Here is a 22,729-nt window from a genome sequence, read left to right on the forward strand (position 1 = left end):
CAGTTGTGAATGGCAGTTCATTCTTGATTTGGCTCTCTTTAAGTCTGTTATTGGTGTGTAGGAATGCTTGTGATTTCCGCACATTGATTTTGTATCCTGAGACTTTGCTGAAGTTGCTTATCAGTTTCAGTAGATCTTGGACTGAGACAATGGGGTCTTGCAAATATACAGTCATGTTGTCTGCAAATAGAGACAATTTGACTTCCTCCTTTCCTAATTGAATACCCTTTATTTCTTTTTCTTGCCTGATTGCTCTGGCTAGAACTTCCAATACTATATTGAATAGGAGTAGTGAGAGAGGGCAACCTTGTCTAGTGCCAGATTCTCAGGGAATGCTTCCAATTTTTGCCCATTCAGTATGATATTGGCTGTGAGTTTGTCATAAATAGCTTTTATTATTTTGAGATACGGTCCATTGATAACTAGTTTATTGAGAGTTTGTAGCATAAAGGGCTGCTGAATTCTGTCAAAGGCCTTCTCTGCATCTATTGAGATAATCATGTGGTTTTTGTGTTTGGTTGTGTTTATGTGGTGGATTATGTTTATGGACTTGTGTATGTTGAACCAGCCTTGCATCCCCAGGATGAAGCCTACTAGATCATGATGGATAAGCTTTTTGATGTGCTGTTGCAATCGGTTTGCCAGTATTTTATTGAAGATTTTGCATCTATGTTCATCATGGATATGAGCCTGATGTTTTCTTTTCTTGTTGAGTCTCTGCCAGGTTTTGGTATCAGGATGATGTTGGTCTCATAAAATGATTTGGGAAGGATTCCCTCTTTTTGGATTGTTTGGAATAGTTTCAGAAGGAGTGATACCAGCTCCTCTTTATATATTTGGTAGAATTCAGCTGTGAACCCATCTGGACCTGGGCTTTTTTTGGTAGGTAGGCTATTAATTGCTACCTCAACTTCAGCCCTTGTTATTGGTGTAGTCAGGGTTTTGACTTCTTCCTGGTTTAGGCTTGGGAGGGTGCAAATATCCAGGAATTTATCCATTTCTTTCAGGGTTACTGGTTTATATGCATAGAGTTGTTTGTAGTAATCTCTGATGGTAGTTTGCATTTCTATGGAATCTGTGGTGATACCTCCTTTATCATTTTTTATTGCATCTATTCTTCTCTCTTTTCTTTTTTATTAATCTGGCTAGTGGTCTCTCTATTTTGTTGATCTTTTCAAAAAACTAGCTCCTGGATTTGTTAATTTTTTGAAGGGTTTTTTATGTCTCTATCTCCTTCAGTTCTGCTCTGATCTTAGTTATTTCTTGTCTTCTGCTAGCTTTTGAGTTTTTCTTTTATCTTTCTCCTCTAGCTCTTTCAACTTTGATGATAGGTGTCAATTTTAGATCTTTCCTTGCTTCTCATGTGGGCATTTATTGCTATAAATTTTCCTCTAGACACTGCTTTAAATGTGTCTCAGAGATTCTGGTACATTGTGTCTTTGTTCTTGTTCGTTTTGAAGAACATCTTTATTTCTGCCTTCAATTCATTGTTTATCCAGTAAACATTCAAGAGCCAGTTGTTCAGGTTCCATGAAGTCGTGCTGTTCTGAGTTAGTTTCTTAATCCTGAGTTCTAGTTTGATTGCTCTGTGGTCTGAGAGATTGTTTGTTATGATTTCCATTCTTTTGCATTTCCTGAGGACTGATTTACTTCCAATTATGTGGTCAGCATTAGAGTAGGTGTGATGTGGTGATGAGAAGAATGTATATTCTTTGGATTTGCAGTGGAGAGTTCTGTAAATGTCTATTAGGTTTACTTGGTCCAGGTCTGAGTTCAAGTCCTGGATATCCTTGTTAATTTTCTGTCTCATGGATCTGTCTAATATTGACAGTGGTATGTTAAGTCTGCCACTATTATTGTATGGGAGTCTAAGTCTCTTTGTAGGTCGTTAAGAACTTGCTTTATGTATCTGGATGCTCCTGTATTGCGTGTGTTCATATTTCGGATTGTTAGCTCTTCTAGTTGCATTGATCCTTTTACCATTATGTATTGCCCTTCTTTGTCTCCCTTGATCAGTTTTGGTTTAAAGTCTGTTTTATCAGACACTAGGATTGCAACTCCTGCTTTTTTTTGCTCTCCATTTGCTTGGTAAATCTTCCTCCATCCCTTTATTTTGAGCCTATGTGTATCCTTGCACATAAAATGGGTTTCCTGGATACAGCACACTGATGGGTTTTGACTTTTTATCCAATTTGCCAGTCTGTGTCTTCTGATTGGGGTGTTTAGTCCATTTACATTTAAGGTTAATATTGTTATGTGTGAATTTGATCCTGCCATTTTGATGCTAGCTGGTTGTTTTACCCATTAGTTGACACAGTTTCTTTATTGTGTCAATGCTGTTTACCATTTGGTATGTTTTTGGAGTGGCTGGTACTGGTTGTTCCTTTCCATGTTTAGTGCTTCTTTCAGGAGCTCTTGTAAAGCAGGCCTGGTGGTGATGAAATCTCTGAGTAATTGCTTGTTCATAAAGGATTTTATTTCTCCTTCGCTTATGAAGATTAGTTTGGCTGGATATGAAATTCTAGGTTGAAAGTTCTTTTCTTTAAGGATGTTGAATGTTGGCCCCCACTCTCTTCTGCCTTTTAGGGTTTCTGCAGAGAGATCTGCTGTGAGACTGATGGGCTTCCCTTTGTGGGTAATGCGACCTTTCTGTCTGGCTGCCCTTAGCATTTTTTCTTTCATTTCAACCCTACAAATCTGATGATTATGTGCCTTGATGTTGCTCTTCTTGAGGAATATCTTTGTGGCGTTCTCTGTGTTTCCTGTACTTGAATATTGGCCTGGCTTGCTAGGTTGGAGAAGTTCTTCTGGATAATATCCTGAAGAATGTTTTGCAGCTTGGATTCATTCTCTCCATCACATTCGGGTACACCTATCAAATGTAGATTAGGTCTTTTCACATAATCCCATATTTCTTGGAGGGCTTGTTCATGTCTTTTTACTCTTTTTTTCTCCTATCTTGCCTTCTCGTTTTATTTCATTAAGTTGATCTTCAATCTCTGATATCCTTTCTTCTGCTTGGTCAATCGGGTATTGAAACTTGTGTATGCTTCGTGAAGTTCTTGTGTTGTGTTTTTCAGCTCCATCGATTCATTTATATTCTTCTCTAAGCTGTTTATTCTCGTTAGCATTTCGTCAATCCTTTTTTCAAGGTTCTTAGTTTCTTTGCATTGGGATAAAACATGTTCTTTTAGCTCAGAGAAATTTGTTATTACCCACTTTCTGAAGCCTGTTTCTGTCAATTCATCAGACTTATTCTCCATCCAGCCTTGTTCCCTTGCTGGTGAGGAGTTGTGATCCCTTGTAGGAGGAGAGGCATTCTGGTTTTGGGTGTTTTCACCTTTTTTGTGCTGGTTTCTTCCCATCTTTGTCGATTTATCTACCTGTGGCCTTTGTAATTGGTGACTTTTGGATGGGGTCTCTGAGTGGATGTCCTTTTTGTTGATGATGAAGTTCTTTCTGTTTTTTAGTTTTCCTTCTAACAGTCAGGTCCCTTTGCTGTAGGACTGCTGGAGGTCCACTCCAGACCCTGCTTGCCTGGGGATCACCTGTGGTGGCTGCAGAACAGTAAGGGTTGCTGCCAGTTTCTTCTTCTGTTATCTTTGTCCCAGAGGGATACCCGCCAGATGTCAGCCTGAGCTGTCCTTTATGAGGTGTCTCTTTGGGTATACAGGGGTTGGGGAGCTGCCAGAAGAGACTGTCTGTCCCTTATAGGAGTTCAAGTGCTGAGCTGTGAGCTCCGTTGTTCCGTTCAGAGCTGCTGGGCAGGTACGTTTAAGTCTACTGCAATGGAACTCATAACCACCTTTTTTCCCCAGGTGCTCTGTCCTGGGATGATAGGGCTTTATTTATAAGTTCCTAACATACTGCTGCCTTTTTTCAGAGATACCCTGCCCAGCGTGGAGGTAGCCTAGTCACAGTCTGCCAGCAGAGGCATTGCTGAGCTGCCATGGGCTCTGCCTAGCCGCTGTGTGAATTTCCTTGCAGTTTTGTTTATAGAGGTATAGTTAGAACTGCCTTGGTAATGGCGGTCTGCCTAAGTAATGGTGGTCTGCCTAAGTAATGGCAGACTCTCTTGGTAATGGCAGACTGCCTGGATAATAGTGGACTGCCTCAGTAACAGCAGACTGCCTTGGTATTGGTGGACTGCCTTAGTAATGGTGGACTGCCTTGGTAGTGGTGGATTGCCTCAGTACTGACGGACGCCCTTCTCCCCACAGAGCTTGACCGTCCTGGGTCTAGCTGTGCTTGCTGTGAAACTCTCAATCCAGAGCGTTTCAGATAGCTGGTCTTTGTGGGGGTGGGACCCGCTGAGCCAGATCACCTGGCTCCCTGTTTTAGCTCCCTTTTTTTCAGTTGAATGGGTGACTCTGTCTCCCAGGCATTCCAGGCACCAGTTGAAACCACAGCCCAGATTTGTGTGAGTTTTTGTGCGGAGACCCACTGCACCATGCTGGAGACTCGTGGCACTTTTCCACCTGGGAATCTCCTCATCTGTGAGCAGCAAAAACTCATTTGGAAATGCAGTAATCACTCACCCTCTGTGTTCTTGCTGGGAACTGCACTCCAGAGCTGGTCCTATTTGCCCATCTTGGATCGTCCCGCTGGTCTCGTTACTTTATCTTATCTTGCTCTTTTAGAGCCTTTGGGCTCTGAACTGGAGCAGATGGAGAGGACAAGAACTTGAAATGAAAAGTACTAGATTTTACATTTGTGGTCAAATTTTCCTCTAGTAAAATACAGGTACCTTGTAAAGGCAAGTTGAAATTTTTTCAACTCCCAGTCCTTCCCTTGCCCTACTGTTTTCTTCTGGTTCTTAGACCCCACATGTATATCATATTCTTTCTCCAGTTTAGTCATCCCTAGCTTTTTATTTGCGGAGAATTAGGTGCTTGAAGTCTGCTCTCACTTCACTGAATTGGGAAACAATGAAGTCAGCACCTCTCATTCTCTGAACTCACACTTATGGCTTTGAGAAACTACCTCTCCCCGCAAGCAAAAGGTCTGCAGATCTCTGAGGGAGGTTGCTAAGAATTCAGCAGGGAGATGAACAGGATAATAGAGGACTTTGTCGCAAAGGCTGACAGCATGTTTTAGATATGCTGATCTTAACACTTAGGCTAAAAACTGGATAAAAGGAGATTTGTGCCTATTTTCTTGTGACATTCTCTTTAGAAAGACTGAAGCTACTCTAGTCTGTAAAAATTTAGTTTGGGCATCCTAGTGGATTGAGGGCTTGGAAGCCACACTACAAAACTTTTCATCTGGAAGACCAAGTCTGACCCTTTAGTAGTGGCTGCCTGGAGAGGCTGTGTTAAGAAAGATTCTGAAGCTGGAAAAGCTTCTGTCTGCTGCTTAGCTGAGGGCTGCCCTGGCTGTGTGCTTGGGGAAGAGAGGGACACCTGATGTGTACTTGGCCATCTCAGGACTATAGTCTTCACACACAGTCCTCAGTTGGCTGATGGGTGTTTTTGTGTTTAAAAACTATATCCAGTGCATACCTTTAATCTGGTGTGGAGTATTCTGTAGTTTGTGAATTATTCAGAGGTAAAATGCTATATACAGGATGATAAGTTAAAGAGGTAGCTGTTTAGTCCCTAGACTTCACAGGAAGAGTGACAGATAAATCCTAAATAAGTAAATGAATAGGGAAGAGACAGTTGGAATTAGTATTAAATATTATTTGGTTTGCTATTTTATAGGAGACCTGGATCAATGACTCAGGTCCTAAAGGGCTGGACCTGAGGTTATAAAGATTACTGTGGTTTTGAAATGGAGAATTCTCTCATCACCTCATTTGATCTGACAGTAGTCAGTGAAGTATGTAAGTCGAGCTTGCAGCACTATGCTTAGCAAATCATGACTAGAAACTGAAGATCTATCAAATTTATAGGAAGAAGGATGCTGTATATATGGAAGAAAACTAAGGGGTGAATTGATGGCAAAAAAAAGGGAGGGACAAACAGGGCCAGATTCCAGTCTTTACCATGGTTGTTGAGAGTGGGTTTTTCCTGAAACAGCATCAAGGACTAGACTATAGGTAAAACTTGAACTTTCGTATTTAAAATTCCTTTTGCCTAATAACTTCTCTTTTTTGTCAAGCAAACAAAAGGCTGCCCTAACAGTTTCAATTCTCTGACTTTCCCTTGCTGGAAGTTCATTATGTCGCTTATGTAGATCCCTATCTCACAAATAGCCCCTTTTTTTTTTTTGGAGACAGAGTCTCATTCTGTTGCCCAGACTGGAGTACAGTGGCGCAATCTCTGCTTACTGCAACCTCTGCCTCCTGGGTTCAAGTGATTCACCTGACTCAGCCTCACAGGTAGCTGGGATTACAGACACACACCACCACACCTGGCTAGTTTTTGTATTTTTAATGAGACAGAGTTTTGCCATGTTGGCTGGCCACGCTGGTTTCCAACTCCCAACCTCAGGTGATATGCCCACTTCGGCCTCCCAAAGTGCTGGGATTATAGGCATGAGCCACTGCACGCAGCCCTAAAATAGCACTTTTTAAAAGGTCCTGTTGCTGGTTGGTGTTTTAAATGATGACTTCCTTCTTGCCTTTGTGTCACATTTTGGTAATTCTTGAAAAATTTCAAAAAAAAAAAAAAAAAAAAAAAAAAATGATGACTTCTTTCATCTAAGTAAGGACACTTGTTTGTGCTTTCTGTAATTTGGATAGCACAATAAGCCAGTTTTATGAAGGAATTTTTCATTTTTCACAAGACACCTTATATATCTATAAGTCACAGGGTTTTCCTCCACCCCCCGACCCAGCACAGGGAATTTAAAACACAGAAAGAAACTAAAGAAGGTGAACCAGATTCAATTCAAGTGAATTTTAGTTCTGGATTTCTGCTATAAATACTTTAATGGTGATTGTTAACCATTATTTATAAGTTCTTGATAGCTCTGAGATCTAGTCAAACCTTCCACAGCATTTAACAACAATATCTTTTTTTTTGAGACTGAGTCTTGCTCTGTCGCCAGGCTGGAGTGCAGTGGCGAGATCTTGGCTCACTGCAACCTCCGCCTCCCTGGTTCAAGCGATTCTCCTGTTTCAGCCTCCCAAGTAGCTAGGACTATAGGTGCGCACCACCACACCCAGCTAATTTTTGTATTTTTAGTAGAGACGGGGTTTCACCATGTTGGCCAGGCTGGTCTTGAACTCCTGACCTCGTGATCCGCCCGCCTTGGCCTTCCAAAGTGCTGGGATTACAAGCGTGAGCCACCAGGCCCGGTCAACAAGATGTATTTAAGTTAGATGTTAAAAACAGAAATCTAACTTGAGACTGACTTTGTGTAAGACTAATTGAAAGGTTGATTGTAGATGAAAAATTCATAAACATTTAGTGATAGCTGTAGATTTCATTTCAACATAAAACAATAGCAAAATTGTAATTCTAATTTACATTAATATATAAGAATGTTCTCAAAGTTGCAAACAATATCTAGAAAAAGTGATTGTCCCAAAGTTCAGATCCTTCAGTATTAGATACATGGTTTTTCTGTACTAGTGCAGAAAAAATACCAAAAGCCATTCATTTCCTGCTTTGACTTGTCCTTCAGAAGGTGGGATGGTTATATGGTATGACTCATTTCCTTCACAAACTGGAAGTTGCCATTCTAATGAGAAATGGCAGTGTGGAAAGCAAGTTAGTAAATATTAAAGTATCAGTCCTGGGAAATGGGGGCTGTTCATTAATTTGGACAGCGCTGTGAATATTTGAGTTACTCATTTTGAAATATACATTGGATTAGGTGTGATTAATATTCCAGTTGTTAAAAACAGATAAAGATGTCTTTATCTGACACATTTCCTTTTCATGAGTTTTAAATGAGAAACTGAGATCATTGTACTGGGAATATTATGAAAGTAATTTGTTTACATGATGACTTGGTTCATGAACCTAATAAGCTTGCTTTCTTGGTCAGTCTTTAGAGAAGGTTTTTATTTGATTATTGAATTATAAAGAGACAGGACTCTTGCGTTCCAGCTTCATCGTCTGACTTTTCCATGATTTTTCTTTATTCCTCAGTCTCTTCATACATAAAAGAAATACATCAGCAGTGGCTCTGAGGTGCAAAAATAATACAATTGTCAACATTTAAATTGTAAAACTCTAGTAGATTATTCTTATTTTAATTAAAGGAGGAAAATAGACCCAAAATGATTTTAGGAGCTGATTAAGGTAAATTGGTCAGGTAGTTTAGAATTTAAATTCATGGTTCTTTTCTACTGAATTTATTGGATGATAATTTATGCATATACAGATAAATTTGGTGCACTTTAAAATGTGCTTTAAAAATCTTATGTTAAGATTCTGTTCTTCTAAAATCAGAGGTCACAAGCTAGAAGTCCACAGGCCTATTTTGGCACACAGAAATGTTTTGTTTGCTCATAGAAAGTGTTGATTTTTCTTTTAAGTTCACAACCTATAAAAATACTTATAGGTTGTATAAAAATACAAGGGTACTGTTACCTTGAAGTAAAAAAGATTTCGTATAAAAAATGGATTTCCAATTACTCTTAAAGAGTCAGAAGATCCAGCAATGTTGGGTCTTTATCTCTACATAGCAGGTGCTGCTAGCACTGAATAACTTGCCCTTTTCAATGGTGTATGTGCCTCAGTACCAACGGTTTCTGGGATGAGACCCCAGTACTACAAATCAGAGTTTTCTCTGTTGACCTAGATGAGAAAATTCTGACATTGAGAATAAACAGTTTAAGCGTCGTTATTAAGTGGTATTTGGATTCAAAGAGATTAGGTACATGAACAAAAACTAGGGTACTGCTACCTTGAACTTCTTTTAGTAAGAGGTAAGTCCTTCTAACTTTCTTCTGCTTTCTTTTAAGTTTGTCCAAAGGTGCATTTGCAAAGGGATTACCAAGACCATGGCAGAACCAGCCTGCCCCTCCCTAACACACACATCACATGCTTTTTTCCAACAGCTCCTCTAATTAAAGGTCTCTCACGGCTCATACGACTCCTAAAGCCAATTAAACAATGCTCACCCTTGTACCTCCCAGTAGATTGGGGAGTAGCTTGGCAAACGATGTGATTGATATGAAAAGTAGTAACGTATTTTTAAGCACTTTTAGCACTGTTGTTACTCTATGAGGCACAAGCTTTCAACACAGTGGCCTTTTATCTTCTGTGCTTTTGGAGTGTGAGAACACCATGGAGGCTACATGCACCACAGCGTTCCCGTGGGCTGGGGATCAAGGCCTGGAGAAGGGGGCGGGCAGCAGGGGAGTGTCAGTGCAGGGAGGGGGAGTTGGCAGCTGTCATCTGAATAGCATTTCCCTCCTCTATTATCCTGCGTCCAAATGCTCCATCTATTCATATTCATGGTTTCTATCACTGTGCACAGCACCAAGGCCAGCTTCCTTTTCATGTTTCATTTTCTTGTCTTTCCTGGAGTTTCATTTTGATTTACTAAAAATCAGTGGACTGCTTTCGAACGAGGATCAGCTAGTAGAAACTGTAGCTAGTTGGTAGAGAATCTACTGGGAGGAATTTATTTAAATACAAGAAGTTAAAGCCAAATGTATGTGGTAAGTTTTTGTTCATCCATGTTAATTTCATTAATTTCCTACTAATCTAGTGATTAACTCCACATGTAGGAAGACCATATTCACATTGCTAAGAGGAAGAAAGAAGGAAAAAATTTTATATTTTAATTACAAAGTAATATATATTTAATTTAGGACATATAAAAATGCAAAAATTTAGGAAAGTACAGAAAAGAAATTAAAACCATCCTATCTAGACATGATATTAAGTTTTGAGTTTATTTCTTTACAGCCAAATATATATGTTTATTTTTTAGGAAATTGTGATAATTCTAGAAATAATTCTTCATTGTCTTCTTATATGTGTGTAATACTAAATCATAAATATTTTAATATCTTTAAATATTTTATTAAAGCTTTTCATGTGTCTATATAGAATTTCATAACATGGCTACTCAGTGATTTTTGGGAAGTTAGGTGGTTCTGAATTTAAACAATAAACAGTGTTGTGATAAAGACATTTACAAGCTTTCACATCCAAGCTTTGTGAAAATCCATGATTTTTCCTTAGGAAAATTTCCCAGAAGTGATTTGTGAGTCAAAAGATAGCTGGGCTTTCAAGTGACCTCCACAAAGGTTGTAGGAAATGAACCTCTCTGATGTATGAGAGCACCAACAGGGAGTTTTTCTAAGAACATCTTTCTGGGAAGCTACTCAGAATATTCTTTGACTGCTTTTGTCTAGGTATTTTTTACTCTATGATGAAGACTAATCACTTGCCGGAGTTTCTTGGAATATAGGAAGAGGAGAGTGGAATGCTGCCAACTTTGAAAATGTTTGGGAAAAGTATGGGCCATCTTAACCATCATTTTAATTAACATTTGTTTTAGATCGTGAATGGGAAACCAGCTCTTCTGGAGGAAAACATTACTGTCTGCTGGGGAACATGTATGTGCTTTGGGAACCCTTGGGACCAAGAAAATAAAATGCTTAATAACAACAGCATAATGAGGCCGCAGGAGTGCTGAGGGCATTAATTAAGGAACAATTTTAAAGTTCTTCAGAAGCCTTGGGAGAGTTTAGAGTGGATGGATTCCTTTACTGACAAAGACGAATATGTTAGACTGTTTGGGATGACTCGATTAAACCAGAGCTAAATTTTAAAACACATCTAATTACAGTTTCCCTGTTATAAATGGAATGCCTCATATTTATTGGAGTCCTATTATTCTATTGAGATGAACCACAGTTAACCACATCCATATTTTTTAATATTTAGGCTGTAGAACTAAACTTTTACATGTACCTGGAGAAGTTTAGAAGTTGATATTGGCTGGGCGCGGTGACTCATGCCTGTAATCCCAGCACTTTGGGAGGCCAAGGCAGGCGGATCACGAGGTCAAGAGATTGAGACCATCCTGGCCAACATGGCGAAACCCTGTCTCTACCAAAAACACAAAAATTAGCTGGGCTAATTAAAAATTAGCTAGTATGTACTTGTAGTCCCAGCTACTTGGGAGGCTGAGGCAGGGAATCGCTTGAACCCAGGAGGCGGAGGTTGCAGTGAGCCAAGATCATGCCACTGCACTCCAGCCTGGTGACAGAATGAGACTGTCTCAAAAAAAAATGATAATAATAAAAAGAAGTTGAGGTTATACTGTTCTTATATATAATGTCCCAATTTGCAACAAAAGAGCCATAGGAAGCCAGGTCCTCAACTGACCAATCGAAGAGAACTTGAGGCTCTGATGAGAAGAATGCATGCTGTGTACATAGATCACGTTTGAGCAAGTGCTTCCTATTGTCCAATGAAACTTAATATTTCCAGTGGTCCTTCTGAGTTCTAACTCCTGGCAATAAAACCAGACTTTGCTACAGTGGTTTACTTGGCACATTTAATCTCCACTTGCTTCTGCAGTAGGATTACCCATGTAAACACAGCATGACTTAACTGTAAAAATGGACACTGATGTGACAACTCAGTTGGAAAACTTGCTGTATTTTTGTCATAAAATTAATGAGAGGTTTTTGCTTGTTTTTTGTGATATTGCTTAGAAAGCCTTTAAACTGATATTGCATAGAGAGATAACGCTTCTGCATGCCTTAGAAGAGAATCTATGCTAATTATAGTAATACGTTGCCAGCATGATTGTTTTTTAAGAGATGTTGTCCTAGTGATATGCTGGCTGGGAACTGTAGTTCCTGTTCCCCCAGGATAGGAGATGTCTCTTGAGAGGAGAAGGTAGTTCTGGGTCTTATTTTTTTATGTAACAGTAAAGGGAACTCTTAAAACTTTATGTATCTAAAGTGAATGTCCAGGATTAATCTTTCCTGATGGTTCTCTTGCCTGGATATCAAACTCAATAAAGCACTTAATACTCTCAACACTGGTAATATATGAAGTTAGTCCAGTAATTCGGAAACAGGAAGTTTGAACCCATTTAGCCTTTAATACAGTAACCAACAGTAGTTTCCCTCAATTTCGTTCATTACATGAATTTCATACATTCATGGATTCATTACTTTGTTCATTTATTTACACATAGGTTGAATTGAGTTTCTGAATTGAGTTCAGCAGTCCTTAGGGGCCATCAGGATGGGCTCCTTGTCTTCAGGGAGCTCCCAGCCTAGTGGAACAGGCATGAGAAAACTAATATAGTATGGCACAAGCTGTGGTGAAAATGTCCCCCATGCATGCAGGAACAGGGATAGAGTAGCTAACCCTGTCTCAAAGTCCCTCCTGACTCCCTCAGCTCCATTCATTTTATTTATTTATCTATTTATTTATTTATTTTGAAGACAGGGTCTCACTCTGTTACCAGGCTGGAATATGGTGATACAATCATGGCTCACTGCAGCCTTGGCCTCCAGGGCTCAGGTGATCCTCCTGCCTCAGCCTCCCAAGTAGCTGGGACTGTAGGTGTATACCACTGTGCCCAGCTAATTTTTAAAAATTACTTGTAGAGACAAAGTCTTACCAGGTTGCCCAGGCTGGTCTTGAACTCCTGGGCTCAAGCGATCCTCCCACAGCCTCCTAAAGTGCTGGAATTACAGTGTAAGCCACCTTGCTCGGCCCATTTTATTTTAATTTATAGCTGTTTTACCCTACCTTGCCACTCTGATTGTGGCCCACAGACTAGCAGCATCAGCATCACCAGCAGTTCATTAGAAATGCATCACCTCAACCGGACCTGTTGAATCACAATTTGCATTTTAACAAGATCTTCAGGAGCCAAATTTTGTCACATGATCACAACTCTTATGCGGAATGGGGGAGGGGTGACACTGTTACAAATGTATGTTCTTGGCCTGTCACAGTGACTTATGCCTGTAATCCCAGCACTTTGGGAGGCTGAGGCAGGCAGAGCATGAGGTCAGGAGTTCAAGACCAGCCTGGCTGATATAATGAAACCCCATCTCTACTAAAAATACAAAAATTAGCCGGGTGTGGTGGCACACACCTATAGTCCCAGCTACTTGGGAGGCTGAGGCAGAAGAATCAGTTGAACCCAGGAGGTGGAGGTTGCAGTGAGCTGAGATCGCACCACTGCACTCCAGGCTAGGAGACAGAGCGAGATTCCGTCTCAAAAACAAAAACAAATGTATGTTCTTACATAAATTGAGTAGAGTGAGCCCACACTTGATCAATGTGTACTGGAATGATTTAGTAATAATAGCTTCCTTTATTATGTATCTATTGTTTGGCAAGTGTGGGGCTGCTAAGTAGCTTAGAATATGATCTTACTCATTTCCTTCTAAAGCCTGTAAGATAGGAATATTTATCCCCATTTTGCACACTAGAAAACAAAAGTTCGTAGAGGTTAAGGGATATGTCCAGGCCACGCAGCAAGTAATAGCTTGAACTAGAATTTAAATGCAGGATTGCTTTGTTCCAAAGCTTTGCTCTTTCCCCAACACAGACTCCCAAATATTGGAGACATATCCCTGAAAGTGTGCTTCATGCTTAGTTTCCTTTTATCTGTCAGTTTCAGGACAGAAACTTAGTACATTAAACCCAAATAGCTCTAAAACTGGAGTTAATTACCTTTTGCTCCAGATGCAATTAGTAATTGCTCTAAACCTGCTAGCATGATGCCTGGCAGCTGCCATTACCAGGTGCAATTTTGGTAAATGGATAAATCCTATTGGTCTGCTAATTTAAGGTGTTAGATATTAGATGAATTACATTACTGAAAACCTTTAGGTAGACCTCACCTTGGGAATCATTTGGGCAGCATTTGGCTGGCAGACTACCTGTTTGATACCTGGGCCTATTCCTTTTGCTATGGAATATATTTTATTCAGGGAATGCTTGGTGAATCCAGTTTTTAGTGCTTTTAAAAACCTTTATTCTTAGGATTCATTTTTCTTGTCAAGTTTTTTCTATGTAGTCTTTTCCATTCAATTAAAGGAAAAATGTGACATTTTATGATCTTTATAATGAGTGTGAACCTTATGCAGATATATGAAGAAAAAGTTAATCTCTTCCATAATCCCCCTTTATTCCTACCCCACAGTGGGAACCAGCATCCACAAACTGGCTCGTATTTTTCCGCACCTTTCTCCTTCCTCATGCAAACATGCACAAACAGCTATGTGCATATACCCTGTAATCTGCTCTTAAGATGTCATGGACATCCCTCTCTACTCTCAAATCTCATTTGCAAAATTCTTTGTTCTTGACTACAAGGATTCTCAATTTGAGCAGGGGAGGGGAGTAAACTACTTTCCATTTAGGTATCTCAGATGGGACTTTAAAAGAGATATGCCTGTAAAAGTAGTGATATCAAATACAGGTGCTTAGAACAGAGGCAAATGCCTATATTGATTTTTAAGAAATTATCTTTCTAATTTAGAATATGGAAAAAGAATGGTTGATACTGATATACGTCTTCTAGAAGAAGTATTATTTTATCTCTAAAAATAAACAGTTTGACTGTTTTTTGGAGAGAAAATAGACTTCTTATGGCAAATTTAGTGTGGGCCCCAAAATGCTGTAACAGTACACTGCACACTCATTTATCCTTGTCGGTTGCTGTGCTCTCTTGCACAACTTCAAAGCCTCTCATCATTTGTGAAGAAAACATTTTCTTCCTTGGTAAATAGCATGAATACACTTCATTTTTCTATTTTTCTAACCTTCTGGCTTATGTGGAACTGGTGCCAAATTCCTCATCATGAAGGCATCTGTTTTATATTTTGACAACAGTGGTAGCTTCAAATGAACAGTTGTAAATAATATGTCTTGTTCTTTTTAGTTATGGATTGCATATTAATTTTGTCCAAACTGCATTCTCATCCTTCTGAAGAAATAATGTACATCAGAGGATTTTTAAAAGTATAAGACACAGGACCATTTACTGCAGTTGTTATCACTATTACTATCATCTTCCTCTGTCCTGGTATCCTTTATTTTCTGAATTTAAAAAAATGGCTGTATGATGTGCTATTTGGGGCTTCGATAAATACTCGTTTTATTCTGGTAGGTGTCATTGTTGTTACATTCTTCCTTCAAATTTGCTTTTCTGGACTTTCCTCAGACCCTATGTTAAGCTACCCATTGTGCCTGCAGTATCAATGGCATTTATTATGTTAAAAATGATTCTGGTTTCACATGGCTACATTATATTGATGCTAAAAGCATCAAGGTCCAATGTAAAGAGCACTGGAGTGAGAGTCAAGAAACCTAATTCGGTGGACCTTGGAAGTATTTTGCTCTGGGACCTTACGGCAAGTCATGGAACCTGTCTAGACCTCCTCTCCCACTCCTTATTCCCAACCCCTGAGCCACCCTAGCTTCCTCCCCAAGAGACCAGGTGCTTTCACACTAAACATCTTTGCACATGCTGTTTCCACTGCTTCAAATGCCCTTTTTGTCTCCTACCAGACAAATTCCTACTCACCTTTAAATGGCCCACATTCAGATCTCATCCCCTATGGGAAACTCTTCTTGAGTCCTTCTCTTAAATACTGTTAGTTGCTTCTTAATCTGCAAGGAATCTCATAATTCCACAAACACACGTAATAAACACTTTTAATATTTTATGGCAGGTGTGTGAGTGTGTGTGTCTATGTCTAAATCTCTCTCACTAAACCATGAGCACCTTTAAGACAAAAACTGTGTCTCCTTCATCTTTGTCTCCCCAGGGTCTAGAACTTTACCTGATACATGATAGGTACTCTATACCTGTTGGCTCACTGAAGGCATTAGCCTTAGTTTACCCATCTGTAGTAGAGGAATTGGACCAGATGCTGTTAAAGTAATGCTATGGAATTCTATATTTGGACAGAGACCTTGAACAAGAGGCCCACCCAGATGATGCTTTGTGTGTACAATGCAGAAGGTGAGTGTGTTGATGGATTGATATTTGTCTGCATCACCATTTACAGTGGTGGGCGAAAGAGGCACATTGGCTCTTTTGAGCTTGAAGTAGCTGTTCTAATGTCTTGTTTCCCCACCTTAAAGAACATTTACTATATATATGAATGAATCCATAAACAATATAAAGTCATTTAATAGTTGTTTTCTTTTTTAGCTTACATGACTGTTTTAGAGACACGTTTGTATTGCTAATGTAGATAAGTTAGTTTGTGTATTCATGTATAGGCAGACATCACTTGGCATATGATAATGAGCCTAGCGCCCTGTTGGACCGCACCCCCCCCCCAAAAAAAATTCCTTCCTTATCTGCTGTGATGTTTCCCTCTCTAGGGGGCTGTTTCCAGCTAGGAAAATTTGTGCTTCTACTTGTAGCTCCAGTGCCCAGCAAGCTACGTCCAACCCCCATCCCACCCACATACACAGGTAGCCTTTATCTTCTGATTAGGGAAATTTCTGCCTCACCACCTCCATCACAGGCCACATTGTATACCAGCAACATAGGCTTTCTCTCTTTCCATGGTGAGAGAAATCAGCTTAGTGAGTTTTTGGAAAATTTCAAGGCAAGTGTGGCTTGAGCTCAAGATGAAGGAGTTAACCCCCACCGTACTTGTTTTTGACTCAAGTCTATTTTACTGCTTTTTGAGAGTGAGAGCTCAGGGTTAGCAGCTGCTGAGTGTAGGTCTAAGGTCTGACAGAAGCCTTTGCAGAGGCACCTGCTGCTTTCAGGACTGCCTGGGACTGAGGGAAACCCCCACACAAAAGGCTTCTGTTGTATTTCTATGCATAGTTGAGAAAGCTTAAATGACAAGGAAAACCACAAGAGAAAGAGAAAGATAGACTAGAGAAGTAAATGGAAATACTGTTGACAAAAGGCTATGTCAGTGCAAAAAGTGACTGTGAAGCAGCAGAGAAAAGCTAGAAAGCAAACTCAGAATGGCTAGGAAGAAGACCTGGCAGCAGTATCCACATTTTCCAAAACTATGGTGGGAGCCATAATTATCTAAAATCCCCACCAGATATTATCACTTGAAACATCATGTCTCACCCTTATAGTCTGTGTAAGTTACCAGTCCTTCCAGAATAAGTGGGAACAATTCTGAGCCCCTGGCATGGAGTGGTATAGCCCTATGCCAGGCATTTTGTCACCCCTGGCATGACATAAGTGGGCATAGACAGCCTTGAAATGTGTACATTATGTAAGCTGCACTTTCTCCTTTTTGTGCTGACCACGTGCCATAGTGTTCTAGGAAAGCAAAGGGGCATCCTGTTTGGTTGTCAGCGCTACTTGGTGGGTATGCCGTAACCCCTTTAGAGATGTAATACCAGCCTGGGCATGGTGGCTCACACCTGGATTCCCAGCACTTCAAGAGGCTGAGACGGGTCGATCATCTGAGGTCAGGAATTCAAGACCAGCCTGGCCAACATGGTGAAACACCGTCTCAACTGAAAATACAAACATTAGCCAGGTGTGGTGGCGCATGCCTGTAATCCCAGCTACTTGGGTGGCTGAGGCAGGAGAATTGCTTGAACCCGGGAAGCAGGTGGCAGTGAGCCGAGATTGCACCACTGCACTCCAGCCTGGGGAACAGAGCAAGACTCCATCTCAAAAAAAAAAAAAAAAAAAAAAAGGAGAGAGAGAGAGATGTGATACCAATATTGGATCTCTGTGTAAAAAATTATGTGTGTAGTGTACGTTGATAACTGCTGGGTGAATGTTGTGCTGAGTTAAGTGATAACGGTTGGAGTTTTGAATCACTCCCCCACCCCTTGCTGCTGCTACAGCAGCTACCACAGTGTTAGAGCTAAATGCAGGAAAGGTCTCTCTTCTTTCTGCCTGATGCTTTCCCTCTTCTGCCTCCCATGGATACAATATAATAGGAAACCAGTTAGTTATTTGCAGACTTCCAGCCACAGGGGAAACACAGAGCAGAATGTAGCAAGGCACGTGTGAGGCTGAAACAGCAGATAAATTATCATTATGATGGTCACCTGACTCAAGGGGAGCCAGCCCCCATATTGGCAGACCTAGGGACTTCCCTGCTTAGAAAATCTCTGTCCATTCAGGGACACATTGGCCCAATAGGTTATTTCTCTCAGATATTTGGTATTAGAAGTAAAGATTATCAGACAGTCAGAAGTGAAATCTACAAGGATGCATGTAAAAGACCATGAGCAAGCCCATGTTAAGAGAAGGCAGAAGCCATGATGACTTCATAGCAGAATCAATAAACAGAGAAAAGACCATAGCATCAGGGCGAGAAAGAAATATATGAAGAATCTATAGAAATAGTTGAGTCATTTTAATGGCATACACCAAAGTAAAAAATCTTCACACTCTTGCTTCTAAGGGTCAGATGGCCAAGCAACCCCTAAGGAGCAGCTTAGAGTGGGAAGCTACTAGATCGGCTGGAAAGGAAATAATGAACCTAAATGCATCTATTTAGTTTATTATTCATGGTACATCAGGCATCATGAGCATTATGTCTGCATCATCAGTTCTCCCTGGCCCCCTAGGTCTCATGGAGGTGTTGTGGATGTGGGCCTAGGGGGATACTGTGCACAGAGGGGTCTGTTTCACAGCTGAGCAACACTGAGCTTTAGAAAACCCCAATTTTAAAAGGAGACATGCCTATCCTCCCCTCCAGAGACAGATTATTCCAGGGTAATGTAAACAGATCTCTGGGCAGGGCTGTTTTCTGTCTTTACTATGCTGACCAGGAAACAAATGTGCCTTCTGATCTGCAGGGGAACGCTATCTCTAGTTTCCTAGGCTGTTTGCTATGCAAATATCCCAGAAAATATAGTTTGGCATGACTTGTAGAAACATTATGGAGAATTATCTCCCAACACTAATATTTATTTATTTATTTATATTTTTGAGATAGAGTCTTGCTGTGTTGTCCAGGCTGGAGTGCAGTGGTGAGACCTTGACTCACTGCAATCTCCACCTCCCCGGTTCAAATGATTCTCATGCCTCAGCCTCCTGAGTAGCTGGAATTACAGGCATGTGACACCACACCCAGCTAATTTTTGTATTTTTAGTAAAGATGAGGTTTCACCATATTGGCCAGGCTGATCTTGAACTCCTGCCTGCCTTAGCCTCCCAAAGTGCTGGCATTACAAGCATGAGCCACCGTGCCTGGCCTCAACACTAAGAATTCTCAAGCTGCCTTGAGTCTTTTTCCAGTTTACACATGGCCAAGTCCTATTTTCTCTCCTGTTTAGATTCACATGAACCTCACATTTTCTTTGTTGCCATTAAATTCTTAAAGCACCACTTTTCCCCAGACTCACACTAGCCTAGGTGAGTTTCTGCTCCTCATCTTTAGAAGACCAGAACTAACTAACATAAAGCTGGAAATTAGATTGTAATCAGAATGTGGGGCCTTGAATCCCAGGTGAAAGTTTTAATCAAATGTGAAACCCTGACACTTGGATGCCACAGGACTGGCTTCAGTTAGACTTTCCACTTATGCCTCTGTTCGTTTGGGATGTGACTACTCAAGACACAGGAAGTTATTTCTATTCATTGCCTCCATAATGCTTTTAAGGGTGCTTCAAATCTGAGCCAGAGGCAGAAGTGATCAAGTTTCTATCCTATTAACTGTTTGGATTTCTTGTTCTGGATCTTCTTTTTAAAAGTCTTAATATATTTCATCAAATGAAACATTAGTGCTTAGAAAAGATAGATATTGGCTTACAGGTTTACACTTAGGTCCTCTCACTGGTCCTCCTACATTGGAAGCTCTTTGCACTCTTTGACTTGCTTCTGATACTGCCATCCTGAATTCCTCTAGTCTCTGTGCACAAGTATCTTCATCAAAGAGGCATTCCTGGGCCCACCATCAAAACTAGCTCTTACTTATTGTCCTCTCTTGTGGCACTTGCTCTTTTCATTCTTAGCACATAGCACAATTTGTAATTGTACATCAGGTATGTGTGTGTAATGGCTTCTCCTCCACCAGACTGTATGCTCCATTAAGAGAGAAGTTATATCTTTTGTTCATTACAGAAAACCCAGCCTGATGTACCAAAGTGCTCAAGAAATACTGATTGAACAAATTAAATGTAGATTTTTGACTCTTTTTTGTAAAAAGTCTTGAATATTTCAGCTCAGTGAGTTTGCACTTATGTGGTTAGCAATAGCATTGATGAGTTTTTTGCATGCAGGACTTACATCATCAAACAGTATTTTCTCTCTGCTATTTTTTTTTCCTATTACAAAAAGAATATACTCTCAATGCCTTTAACTCAATAAACACAGAAGAGAACAAGGGGGAAAGAAACCAATATGGTGGTAATTCCGCTGTTGACATTTTGTAGAGCTGTGTTTTAAAGAAGAGTAATTTTCCATGAGAGTAGAGTGGAGAGGGAAAGGAATGTAGGATGTAAAATTAGTTTGAGATGGTCCGCCCAAAAGTTGATATGAAAGTGAGAAGTAAAGCAGGAGCCTTTGGAGTGCAGAGGAAAGCGCTAGCATTGGAGACATTCCAGAGACAGAATTGGAGGGATTTGCCCAAGGCAATGCTGATGTTTGGGGCTTTGTGACTGGGAGATGTAGCGCTTAACAGAAATAGTGGTGTTGGAGGGGCCTTGAGACCTGGAAAGGAAATAGGCTTTAGAGCCAGCAGAGGTGGGTTTCAATTCTGGTGCTGTAAGCAAGTCACCTGATCTCTGTGAAACCATTTCCTTCCTCTGTACAATGAGCTCCACAGTCCCTACCTTGCCAGGTTTTCGTTGGGTAAGTTACTTAACCTTTCTCAGCTTCTTCATCTGTTAAGATGGGAATAAAAACAGTACCTACTTCATGGGTTGTTTCGAGGATTAAATGAGTTAATATTGTACAATAAGTGATAGAAGTATTTGCTATGATCCTTGTTATTACTGATAAATTATCAATATATGGACTGGATGCCCTTGAGACATCTAGCTGAAACTGTCCACCTGGCAGTGGAAAACACTTGTCTAGAACTTGTCCATGGTCTGTTTAAAAATACTGGGAAGGCCAATTTTCCAGGGTGGGTCCTGTGTTGTCAGAGTTAAAGGCTGGGAGTGAAGTTTCCATTAACAGAGGCATAATAGTCACCGTACTACATGTCCCAGAGGCCCCTTCTAAAGTAGATATCTCCACCTGGCTGTGTGGATGTAGTCTACTAGCTGGTACCTTGGTGAGCCCATGCCTGGATATGAGTGTCTGCAGAAAAAGCCTGAGGATGCATGGAATACTGAGTTCTCAGGGCAGGGCGAGGGAGGCCAGCGGGTAGAGGGGTTGATTTGTGCAAGCACCAAACCCACAGGGTGGGTGCAAGGCTCAGGAGGTGGGCAGACATGAAATGCACAGGAACAAGCAAACAGAAGGGAATTATCCTAGGACTGCCACTCATGAAGCTTTTATGGTGGTCCTTTAATTTGGATAGGTTAAAGTGACTGCAAGGTTAAAGGCTAACAAATATTCTCAAATTCTTTATGTTTTTTATTTAAAGTAAAAATCAATGTAAAATAATGCACTTCAGTTTGCTCTCTTCTTACTGCTTCCCACTCATCAGTTTTGCACAGGGAGAAATGTTCACTTGCCGTGGCTTCTTGCCCCGCCCGAGTTTTTCGTTTTGTTTTGCTTATAGCATAGGTCCATTATAACTGGAAGCAAAGAGCCAACCTTCTCAACCTGTACCTGTCAGATGGGGACTGCTGTGGAAATGCTAGGAGACCTTGTTAGATCAGGGTCTTCTGTGACGGCTGTTTATTAGCTCTTCCCGCTTTTCTCTGAATTAATAGGAACCTCTGAATGGGAGCCATTAGAAAGGCTCCTGTTCACTTCTATTTTCAATTCACCCTCAGCTCCAGACAACTGTGATAGGACTTGCATTTTCAGAAGAGCCTTGCATTTTCAGTGATAGACTTGCATTTTCAGTGATAGACTTGCATTTTCAACTGTGATAGGACTTGCATTTTCAGACAAGTGTGATAGGACTTGCATTTTCATATATTATGAAGTGCAGGTAACAGTTCTCACTTGGGGCATCCCTGCCCCTCAAAGATGCACAAAGAACTTGGTGTGAACCCCAATGCTTGGCAACACAAGCTCAGCATGGGCCCTTACCCTACCCTGGCTCTCCTTAGATGCTGTCACCTGGACTCAAAGCCTTATTTTCTACAAGAAATCCAGTGGAAAGCAGCATATTCCAGGGTCTGTAGCTGTGTTGAAGATTTCATTCATGAAGGGTGAGCAGCAGCAAATGGACCACTCAGCTGTGACCCGCTGTCTGCTATTTCCCCCTGTGTCACTTCACATTCTCTTAATACCAGCTCTCTTTGCACCCTTCTGCTGTACATGGGACCAGATCTTTTAGGATTTTCTGAGGCCCTAGGTCCTCTTTTGCCCATGAGCATACCAAACATATCAATATGCACCCACACCTGACATTAAATATAATTTTTGCATCAAGCAATGAAAAGCATCTTTATAATTGGGGTTTTAAAATCATTTGACTGTATGTCATTCATTTATGATTGGCTCTGTTTTCTCAGGAGCTATACAGTCAAGAATTCTTAAAAAAGGAGGATGGCTTAACTTACCAATTGTTTTCATGCACAAGAAAATATTTTAAAATATTTTGAAATAAAATTTTTGAAATATATTAGATTTAACAATTAAAGAAGTACCATATATTTGTAGACCTTTACTTAAATGGTAATTATCATGTTTATCTCTTTGTATTCTGGAGACAAGAGTCTCTTTTAAGCCCTTAAATATTTATGTGCATCTCTTAAAGATATTAAACTGTAGGCACTGCCATAACTATGCTTTCCAGTAGATAAGACAGGTT

The 22,729-nt window shown here is 40.4% G+C and overlaps 1 protein-coding gene across 2 annotated transcripts in view; it reads left to right on the plus strand.

Moving 5' to 3' along the window:
• The window catches only part of MOB3B (MOB kinase activator 3B), a 203,659-nt gene that overhangs the window by 28,950 nt on the left and 151,980 nt on the right, over nucleotides 1-22,729 (plus strand). The window contains exon 1 of one of the 2 annotated variants that reach the window (XM_064380759.1): nucleotides 22,074-22,124. The exons of the other annotated variant lie outside the window; for it this stretch is intronic. The gene's annotated coding sequence lies outside the window, so the exon portion shown is untranslated. Of the gene's footprint in view, nucleotides 1-22,073; nucleotides 22,125-22,729 lie in introns of those variants that run through there. 2 annotated transcript variants of the gene reach the window in all.

Source organism: Aotus nancymaae, unplaced genomic scaffold, assembly GCF_030222135.1.
Source record: "Aotus nancymaae isolate 86718 unplaced genomic scaffold, 86718_ANA_hifiasm-v0.15.2.pri h1tg000003l, whole genome shotgun sequence".
In the NCBI taxonomy this organism is placed as follows: Eukaryota; Metazoa; Chordata; class Mammalia; order Primates; family Aotidae; genus Aotus; species Aotus nancymaae.